Raw genomic sequence first — 10,090 nt, forward strand, 5'->3', positions numbered from 1 at the left:
AGCCATTTTGTTGATGAGCATGGGGACAAGAGACATGATGAACAATGCCAATGCTACGAAAGAAGGAGTTAAGTTTCTCATACTCTCCTCCCCAGTCACTTTGGACTGTAAGGATCTTTTTGTCAAATTGTCTCTCAACAAGTTTTTGGAACTCTTGAAAAACAGAAAAGACTTCAGACTTGAATTTAAGCAAATAGATCCATGTGAATTTGCTATAATCATCGATAAAACTGACATAATATTTCTTTCTACCAAAAGAATCTCTTGCATGACCCCATACATCACTGAAAATAAGCTCTAAAGGAGCATGAGACACACTGTTTGACAAAGGATAGGGAAGTTGGTGACTCTTGGCACATTGACAAGCTTCACAAACATACTCTCTTTCGAAACTACTTGACAACGCAAGGTTGCCTTTATTTACTACTTGATTGACTATATTTGAACAAGGATGCCCTAATCTCTGGTGCCATATGGCTAGTGACGGCTTAATGGCAGAGTGAACTTGGCGACGACGCTTTCGATCAAAGACTCTTGATGTGATGGGGTATAGTCCTCCACTGCATCTACCGTGGTGGATGAGCTCCCTCGTTGCCTGATCCTTAATGAAAAAATAGGTAGGATGAGTTTCAAAGAAAATATTGTTGTCTGATGTCAAACGGGACATGGAAGCTAGATTCTTATCGGCTTGTGGAACATGGAGAACATCTTTAAGGACAAGATCACGTTTAAGACTAGGGGAATTAATAGAGGATTGACCAATGTGAAGAATATCCATACCTCCACCACTTGTGGTGTGAATCTGATCATTGTCGTGGTACCTCTCTCGAAGGGCAAGCTTCTCTAGATCGTTCGTGACATGATCTGTAGCACCAGAGTCGGCGTACCAAACAGTCTCACCATCAGCTCCACCGTGTTCCCGAGTGGCTGCAGCAACATGCCGTCTGTCGGGCATGAAGTCCTCATCATACCGGTGCCAGCAGTCAATGACTTCGTGGCCCGGCTTCTTGCCAAGCTGGCATCTTGATCGACGATTGTTGTTGTAGCCGCTGCCGTTGTAGCCGTTGTTGTAGCCACCGCCGCTATCACCGCCGCCGCGGTCACCACCACCACCAGGGCGAGCCTGCCCTGGTTTCCAGCGCGTCCGCCGCCATTGTTTCCGCGTCCGCACCCTTGTTGTCCACGTCCACGGCCACGTCCGCGGGAAGCAGCGTTGACAGAGGATTGACGCAGATTGGTTCCTTGCAGCATGCTGAGACGGGCATCGAAGCTCAGAAGTTGGCTGTAGAGCTCTTGAACCGTAACCGGTTCAACCCGCGCGGCCAGGGCCGAGATCACAGGGTTGTAGTCGATGTCGAGGCCGGCTATGACGTGGGAGATGATCTCAGCATCCCCGAGCGGTGCACCGGCGTAGGCAACTTCATCTGTAAGAGTTTTAATCTTCCCAAGGTATTCTGCCATGGTTAGGTTACCTTTTTGCAGATTGGTGAGCGCCATTCTTGTGTTGATCTTTTGAGCTTGTGTTTGTGCAGCAAACATGGCATGGATGGAGGTCCATACCTCGGCCGGCGTCTGAAGCATCCCCACTTGTGCGAGAACCTCTCTCTCGAGAGATCCCATGAGGTATCCTTGTACATGTTATTGTTGGAATTATGCCCTAGAGGCAATAATAAATATATATAATTATTATTATAATTCCTGTATCAAGATAATAGTTTATTATCCATGCTATAATTGTATTGAATGAAGACTCATTTACATGTGTGGATACATAGACAAAACACCGTCCCTAGCATGCCTCTAGTTGGCTAGCCAGTTGATCAAATGATAGTCAGTGTCTTCTGATTATGAACAAGGTGTTGTTGCTTGATAACTGGATCACGTCATTGGGAGAATCACGTGATGGACTAGACCCAAACTAATAGACGTAGCATGTTGATCGTGTCATTTTGTTGCTACTGTTTTCTGCGTGTCAAGTATTTATTCCTATGACCATGAGATCATATAACTCACTGACACCGGAGGAATGCTTTGTGTGTATCAAACGTCGCAACGTAACTGGGTGACTATAAAGATGCTCTACAGGTATCTCCGAAGGTGTTAGTTGAGTTAGTATGGATCAAGACTGGGATTTGTCACTCCGTGTGACGGAGAGGTATCTCGGGGCCCACTCGGTAATACAACATCACACACAATCCTTGCAAGCAATGTAACTTAGTGTAAGTTGCGGGATCTTGTATTACGGAACGAGTAAAGAGACTTGCCGGTAAAACGAGATTGAAATAGGTGTGCGGATACTGACGATCGAATCTCGGGCAAGTAACATACCGAAGGACAAAGGGAATGACATACGGGATTATACGAATCCTTGGCACTGAGGTTCAAACGATAAGATCTTCGTAGAATATGTAGGATCCAATATGGGCATCCAGGTCCCGCTATTGGATATTGACCGAGGAGTCTCTCGGGTCATGTCTACATAGTTCTCGAACCCGCAGGGTCTGCACACTTAAGGTTCGACATTGTTTTATGCGTATTTGAGTTATATGGTTGGTTACGAATGTTGTTCGGAGTCCCGGATGAGATCACGGACGTCACGAGGGTTTTCGGAATGGTCCGGAAACGAAGATTGATATATAGGATGACCTCATTTGATTACCGGAAGGTTTTCGGAGTTACCGAGAATGTACCGGGAATGACGAATGGGTTCCGGGAGTTCACCGGGGGGGGGGGGGGGCAACCCACCCCGGGGAAGCCCATAGGCATTGGGGGAGCCACACCAGCCCTTAGTGGGCTGGTGGGACAGCCCACAAGTGCCCAATGCGCCAAGAGAAGAAAAATCAAGAGGAAAGAAAAAAAAAGGAAGGAGGTGGGAAGGAAGGGGGACTCCTCCCACCAAACCAAGTCCAACTCGGTTTGGGGGGGGGAGTCCTCCCCCCTTTGGCTCGGCCGACTCCTTGGGGGTCCTTGGACCCCAAGGCAAGGCCCCCCTCCCTCCCACCTATATATACGGAGGTTTTAGGGCTGATTTGAGACGACTTTCTCACGGCTGCCCGACCACATACCTCCATGGTTTTTCCTCTAGATCGCGTTTCTGCGGAGCTCGGGCGGAGCCCTGCTGAGACGAGGTCATCACCAACCTCCGGAGCACCGTCACGCTGCCGGAGAACTCTTCTACCTCTCCGTCTCTCTTGCTGGATCAAGAAGGCCGAGATCATCGTCAAGCTGTACGTGTGCTGAACGCGGAGGTGTCGTCCGTTCGGTACTAGATCGTGGGACTGATCGCGGGATTGTTCGCGGGGCGGATCGAGGGACGTGAGGACGTTCCACTACATCAACCGCGTTCTCTAACGCTTCTGCTGTACGATCTACAAGGGTACGTAGATCACTCATCCTCTCTCGTAGATGGACATCACCATGATAGGTCTTCGTGCGCGTAGGAAATTTTTTGTTTCCCATGCGACGTTCCCCAACAGTTATTGCTGCACGTACCAGATTGATCTGGCGTAGTTGAAGACCTGCTCTTCCTTCCCATCCTTGGTGATGGCGATGGTGGCAGGGGGCGTCGGGCTTGCGGCGTCGAGGAAGTGTTCCATCTGTGCTCCCTTGATCTGGGGTAGCACGACGGCCTTCCAGAGAAGGAAGTTCGTCCTGGTGAGCTTCTCCGATGGAGGTGGACCGAGAGAGGGCGAGGTGTTGGAGGAGGATGTGGGCGCGGCGGGTGCAATCGGGGTATATGCAGCGGTGGAAAGAGTGGGGTCTGACATCGTCGCCTCTCTTCATGATCGATGGAGCTAGTTTTCTTCTCGGTAGCTAGGCGTCGAGAGGAAGGGCTTTGATGACCATATGATGAAGCGTAGAACCCTTTGTCTCGGGCCGCAATGTATTTATATCACAATATCTTGAAGTACAAGTTGAGATCTTCTCAAGAGGTTACACGAGATAAAGGAGAAGAAGGAAGAGATAGAAACAAGTTAAACAACCTTCCTTATCCTATACAACTCCTATACAACTCGTCTAACAAATCCGTGCTGACCTGTCAGGCCGAAGGCGATGGCGTTCCAGTGTCGTCCCCTTCTTGAAGGTGTCGTCGCGGTATCTCACTTGTCGTTGTGGTGCTCCGGGGGAAACCCTTATCCTTGGATTGGGCGGTGGTGCTCCGAGGGAAACCTTAATCCTTGGATTGGACGGTGGCGACGCTCGGGTGTCGTTCCTTTCCTGAAGGCACCGTCCTAAAGTCCATTGTTCTTCATGCACAGCTTCTCCTCATCGTGGTGTCTCATCAACGGTTGAGGGCCCGGATAACTTCATAGTAGTGCTTAGTGTTTCCTCTGATGTTTGCTTGGAGTAGTTTCGGGTGGTGTTGCTGTTTTCTCCACACAAGAATGAAATTATGGTGGTACCGGGAGTAGATGAAATGCTGAAGCAATGTGAACTTTCTTGTTAGTCAGGTTGCTCCATTAATTGACCAATCCACACTGGACTTGGACCAGTCACTATTCCACGCTATCCAAGCCTGATGCTTTATTTGGTAGAAGTGGATTGGGGAGGTTGAGAAAGGAGGGAACAGCATTGTAGTAGCTCACGCGTGAGAGAGAGGCTGCTGCATCCTGCTCCTGCATGTGCCGCGCTGAGCGACGGCCGCTCCTATTTCAATTTAAAACTCCTAGATTTCCCTTCCCGCTCTCTCCTACATCTCCAAGCAAACACGCTGTAAGTGCACACCAAACGACGAGTTGACAAATCACTCCGGATCCACAATACTTACTCGCTACTTCTTTCCTGCCGTCTCCGGCTCTCTGCGGCGACTTCCGTGTGCGCTCCCAATCTGCGGCGGCGGCAGCGCCGAAGGTGCTCATTTACAGGTCTCCTCCTCCTCCTCCTCTTCTGTTCAATACATTTGTTGCAGCTCCTTTCATTCGATCTAGGTAGTGCACAGCCAACTCTCTTCTTTTTTCCATTCTTTGTGGTTCTGATGTGGATCCGTGATGTGCAGAGCAACTGGAGGTGGAGGGTTGCCGTTCAGTGCTCGGAATGCTCTTCTTGATTGAGCCAAGCAAGGTGATCCATTTGTGTGCCGCCTGTCAAGTTCAGCTTTTGCTCCGTATATATGTGTAGATCGAGATCAAGGAGAGGGCCAACTTTCGCTCCCCTCGTTAATCCCTTTTTATTTTCTTGATTGGAAAGGTAACGCATTGGTGAGCTGTTACTTTCACCAACGAAAAATGTACAGCATTTACTCATCCGGTGGTTCTCTGAAAACAATTAGTATCTTCCTCATCTGTTAACTTTCTTCTTATTCATAACTTCTGATGTGCAGACCTGGATCTATTCTCCACTACTTCATCTTTGGTAGCTATTACAAAGGACTCTGCAAATTGGATCTGAAAGTTTACTCCTTTCTGTCTTCTGAAAGTCTTTATGTTTGTGTTGCAGAGTTTCAACCCAAGGGCAATGCTATAGCGGCGTGGGTCGAGAGACAAGACAAATAGAAGTGAAGATATGGAGGTTACTGCTGGGGCAATGGGCCCCGTAATTTGTAAGCTCGCTGAGCTCCTCGTTGGAGAATACAACCTGGAGAAGCGAGTAAAGAAAGGCGTAAAATCACTCCTAACAGAGCTCGAGATGATGCACGCCGTACTTCGCAAGGTTGGCGAGGTGCCGTCAGACCAGCTCGAGGAGCCGGTCCGGATTTGGGCTGGCAAGGTGAGAGACCTCTCTTGCGACATGGAAGACGCTGTTGACGACTTCCTGGTGCGTGTGGATGAGGGTTCAAGCAGCAAGCCAACAAACATCAGGAATCGAGTCAAGAAGTTCCTCAAGAAGACCACCAAACTGTTTGGTAAGGGCAAAGCACTTCATCAAATCCGTGATGCCATTGAAGAAGCTCAGGATCTTGCCAAGGAGTTGGCGGACCTGCGTAAAAGGTACGAGCTTGACATGCGTAGCACTAATAATGGTGCCACCATTGACCCTCGTGTGTTAGCACTGCACAAAGATGTAGGGGAGCTTGTTGGCGTTGACCACACAAGGGATGAGCTTATCAAAACATTGACTTCTGAGGACGGGAGTTCTAAGGAATTGAAGACAATCTCTATTGTTGGTGTTGGTGGGCTGGGCAAGACTACACTCACCAAAGCAATTTATGAGAAGATAAAAGCCAATTTTGATTGTGGAGCATTTGTCGCCGTAGGTTAGAACCCAGATATCAAAAAAGTTTTTAAGGACTTACTCTATGGACTTAACAAAAAGAAGTTCAATGACATCCATAATACAACAAAGGATGAAAATCTACTCATTAAGGAAATAAGTGAATTCCTTGTGGATAAGAGGTATGCATCACATAGTGCTTGTCTTTGTTTTTATATTTCTAAAATGTGTGACATAGCCAGACATATACCTAATTTATTGTCTTAATTTCCTTTTTTGTTATGTTTTCATATTTGTAGCATGTTTCTTATTTTAAGAAAATTCTACTTAATTGGTTTGTGTTTTTTTTAGAAAAGGAGGATATACCCCCGGCCTCTGCATCTAGACAATGCATACAGCCATTTTATTAATTATTCACAGAGACCATACAAAGTAATACATCAGTCAGCCTGAAGCCACCATCTAGACAACACATGTTGCTACTCCTATTCCTTGATGAAGGTGTGCTGAATATCCGGGCCAAATACCAAACAGATATCGCACCAAATCCTAACATCTATAGTCTGATGCTCCAGCCCATCCACCACTGAGAGTGGATCCCAAACTGGTCCGGCGCAGAGGCCGCCTCCACCATCTACCACCGTACCCTCTCCAGAGCTAGAACAAACGCATCATCCTTGCGAGGTCGGTTGTCGACGCCACCACGGTGCTAGGCAGCGCCACCATCCTGCACGTGTCCGCCTACACGTGCCTGTCGACGAACCACCGCAGCACCATGCCGCCGGGCTACACCGTATGGCTCACGGTAGACCAAACACCGCTCCTCCTCTTGTCCCGTCCACCCAGCACGTACTCCAAAACGATGCCCTCAGGAGGGAAATGACATCGAAGATGCCATCATCGTCCGACCGGTAGATCCAGATCTAAGGTTTCCCTCGGAGCATCACGAGTGTGGTGCCACGACCTGCAACAACGATGCCATGGGCTGGTAACGACGTCCTAGACGCCGCCATCGTCCGCCATGACCGAGGTCGGCGCGATTTTCACCGGAAGTCGCGACCCCCCGATCTCGTGGCTGGATGGAACCGAGGGAGGCACGTCATGTAGACAAAGACCGCCGTCGGCATGCCGGCAGGGGCCTCGCCGCCCCACACCGATCCTTCTTGCGCCACCGGTCGAAGAAGTCCAAGCCGTGACGGACCTGGGCAGGAAACGCCAGATCCACAGCCCTCGATGACCGCCCTTGCGCGCAGCCGCTGCCCTCGCCGGATGGAGCTCCTCCGCCGCCATCCAACCTGACCACGGCCGGTCATGGGGCCACGAACGCCGCTGCACATCAGGTCCGCCTCCCTGACCGTCGCCCCCGTCTTCCCCGCGCGCGACGGCCCCTCCGCCTCGCTGGGGCTCCGCGGCACCACCCGCCCTGGCTCTAAGGCGCAGGGCCCGCCGCCACCGTGGCCCTTGCCGGCGGCCGAGGAAGGAGGGAACCGCTCTGGTGGCTAGGGCTTCGGGGGCCCCTAGCGTCGCCCGAGGGGAGGCGACGCGAGGGGGTACTTAATTGGGTTGTGTGTGTGCCTTTTTTTTGTTAGTCTTATGGACATTTAAGAAATTTCTGGTGCATTTCTTAACATTTCTGTATGCATATCCTTAGTGGTCACATAATTCATGTGGTTTACTTTACTACCTTATAATGTATCCTTGTTACAAAATTCTGTTGTGTATAGATGACTTTACAACTAATGCTATCGAAATAATTGACATAGGTACCTCATCGTAATTGATGATATATGGGAAAAAGACATATGGAAATATATAGATTGTGCTCTATATAAAAACAAACTCCGTAGTCGGGTAATCACAACAACCCGCAATGTGAGTGTGTCTGAAGCGTGTCTCACTTCCACTGATGGTACTATTCACAGAATGAAAACCCTTTCTGATAAAGACTCGCAAATACTCTTCCATAGAAGAATATTTAAAAGTGAGGAGAAATGTCCAGAAGATTTGCAGGTAGTATCAAAAGACATCTTGAAGAAATGTGGTGGCATACCATTAGCCATCATTACAATAGCTAGTCTCTTGGCTAGTAATCAATCGGTAAAGCAAAAGGATGAGTGGATGCATTTGTACAATTCGATTGGCCGTGGAGTTACACAAGGTGATACTGTGAAGGACATGAAGAGGATATTATCACTCAGCTATTATGATTTGCCACCTCATCTGAAGCCTTGTTTATTATATCTAAGCATCTTTCCTGAAGACTTTGAGATTGAGAGAGATTGCTTGATATGGAGATGGGTTGCCGAAGGTTTTATCCAGTGTGACAAAGAAGAAAGCAGGCTATTTGAGATCGGAGAGAGCTACTTCAACGAGCTCATGAACAGGAGCTTGATCCAGCCTGCAAAAATCAATGAGGAAGGAACGGTAGTAACCTGCAGTATACATGATATGGTGCTTGACCTTATATGCTCACTGTCAAGTGGGGAGAATTTTGTCTCCATATTGGATAATACCGAGTGGCATGAACCCAATTCGCACAGGAAATATCGCAGGTTATCACTTCATAATATCAAGGCAAAGTGCCATAACCATCTGTTTGATAGCACTAGCCTGTCAAGAGTGAGGACCTTTTTTGTTTTGTCTCCTATTACTTGTGATTGGTTGCCATCTCTCTCAAGCTTCCAATTTCTACGCGTGATGGATCTTGGAAATTGTGGTAGTTGTAAAAGTAGCTCTGGTATCAGCCTCAACTATGTTGGGAATTTAGTTCACCTACGGTACCTAGGGCTAAGGAATGCAGATGTTCATGAACTCCCTGTGGACATATGCAAATTGCAGCTTTTGCAGACACTGGACATACAAAGAACTAGGATAAAAGAATTACCTGCAAGTGTTGTTCGGCTAAGAAATTTGATATGCCTATACGTAGATTCTTGGGTGAGGCTGCCAAAAGGAATGGGGAACTTGACGTCACTTGAAGTGCTAAACGAAGTATCCACATTGTCCTCTCCTCAAATTGTGGGAGAGCTGAACCATATGACAGAGCTTAGGACGCTCTTGATTAGATGTTATGAAATGGACGAGGATATGGGCAAGATATTTTTGGAGTCCCTAGGCAAACTGCTCAAATTGCAAAACCTGAAAATTGAGCATGGTGGCAGACTGATAGATTGCATGCGTGAAAACTGGGTGCCTCATCCACACCTCCATAGCTTTATATCACAGGACTGCAATGCTTTGTTCTTAAGGCTTCCAAAGTGGGTTAATTCAACATCGCTTCCCCGCCTCTCCGCCCTGAAAATAGATGTGAAAGAACTGCAAGGGGATGACATTCAGACTATTGGGATGCTGCCTGCTCTGCGGTTTCTGCATCTGTCTGCCAGGCGCGTGATGGGAATGTTTGTTGTGAAGACCAATGCATTCCAATATGCAAGATGCTGCATGTTCCATGGCGTAGTGACGTTGCCTCTCCTTTTTCCAGCTGGATCCATGCCAAGGCTTGAGCACCTTGAGTTTGAGGTCTCTGCATGGTCGATCGCGAGTGGTGAGGTTGACTGCGGCATGGGGCACCTTCCTTCTCTCGAGCATGTCGTGGTTATTCTGCAGCGTGATAATTCCAGCAATGACGAGATGGAGACAGCCAAGGCTTGGCTCAGGCGCGCAGCAGAGGCCCATCCAAAGCGTCCCTCCATTAAAATATATAGCGTATGAGTGCTGAAATGCCTCTGCCGCCACTACGGTACGGTTTACTCATCTGAGCAACCATGAATTCTCTTTCCCTGAATCTGCTCGCTACCATATTGTTTGATTTATCCTCTTGGTTCCCCAAGTTCAGGCCTTCAATAAAATCCTGGGGTCATGTACGTACTAGTAATTCCATCAGTTGCCTCGGATATTGTCTCAACATTTCGATAGGCAACAAACAAATTATACTTGTGCC

At 48.4% G+C, this 10,090-nt stretch overlaps 1 non-coding gene and 1 pseudogene across 1 annotated transcript; one reads left to right on the plus strand and one right to left on the minus strand.

The window, feature by feature from the left end:
• Positions 1–1,262: 1,262 nt before the first annotated feature.
• LOC123414431 lies at positions 1,263–1,401 on the minus strand. Its single transcript, XR_006614400.1, has one exon. It is a non-coding gene; the product is annotated as a small nucleolar RNA Z247 (small nucleolar RNA).
• A 4,074-nt stretch (positions 1,402–5,475) lies between these two features.
• On the plus strand, positions 5,476–9,879 carry LOC123410757 (annotated as a pseudogene).
• Positions 9,880–10,090: the final 211 nt, after the last annotated feature.

Source organism: Hordeum vulgare, chromosome 7H (genome assembly GCF_904849725.1).
Source record: "Hordeum vulgare subsp. vulgare chromosome 7H, MorexV3_pseudomolecules_assembly, whole genome shotgun sequence".
NCBI lineage: Eukaryota > Viridiplantae > Streptophyta > Magnoliopsida > Poales > Poaceae > Hordeum > Hordeum vulgare.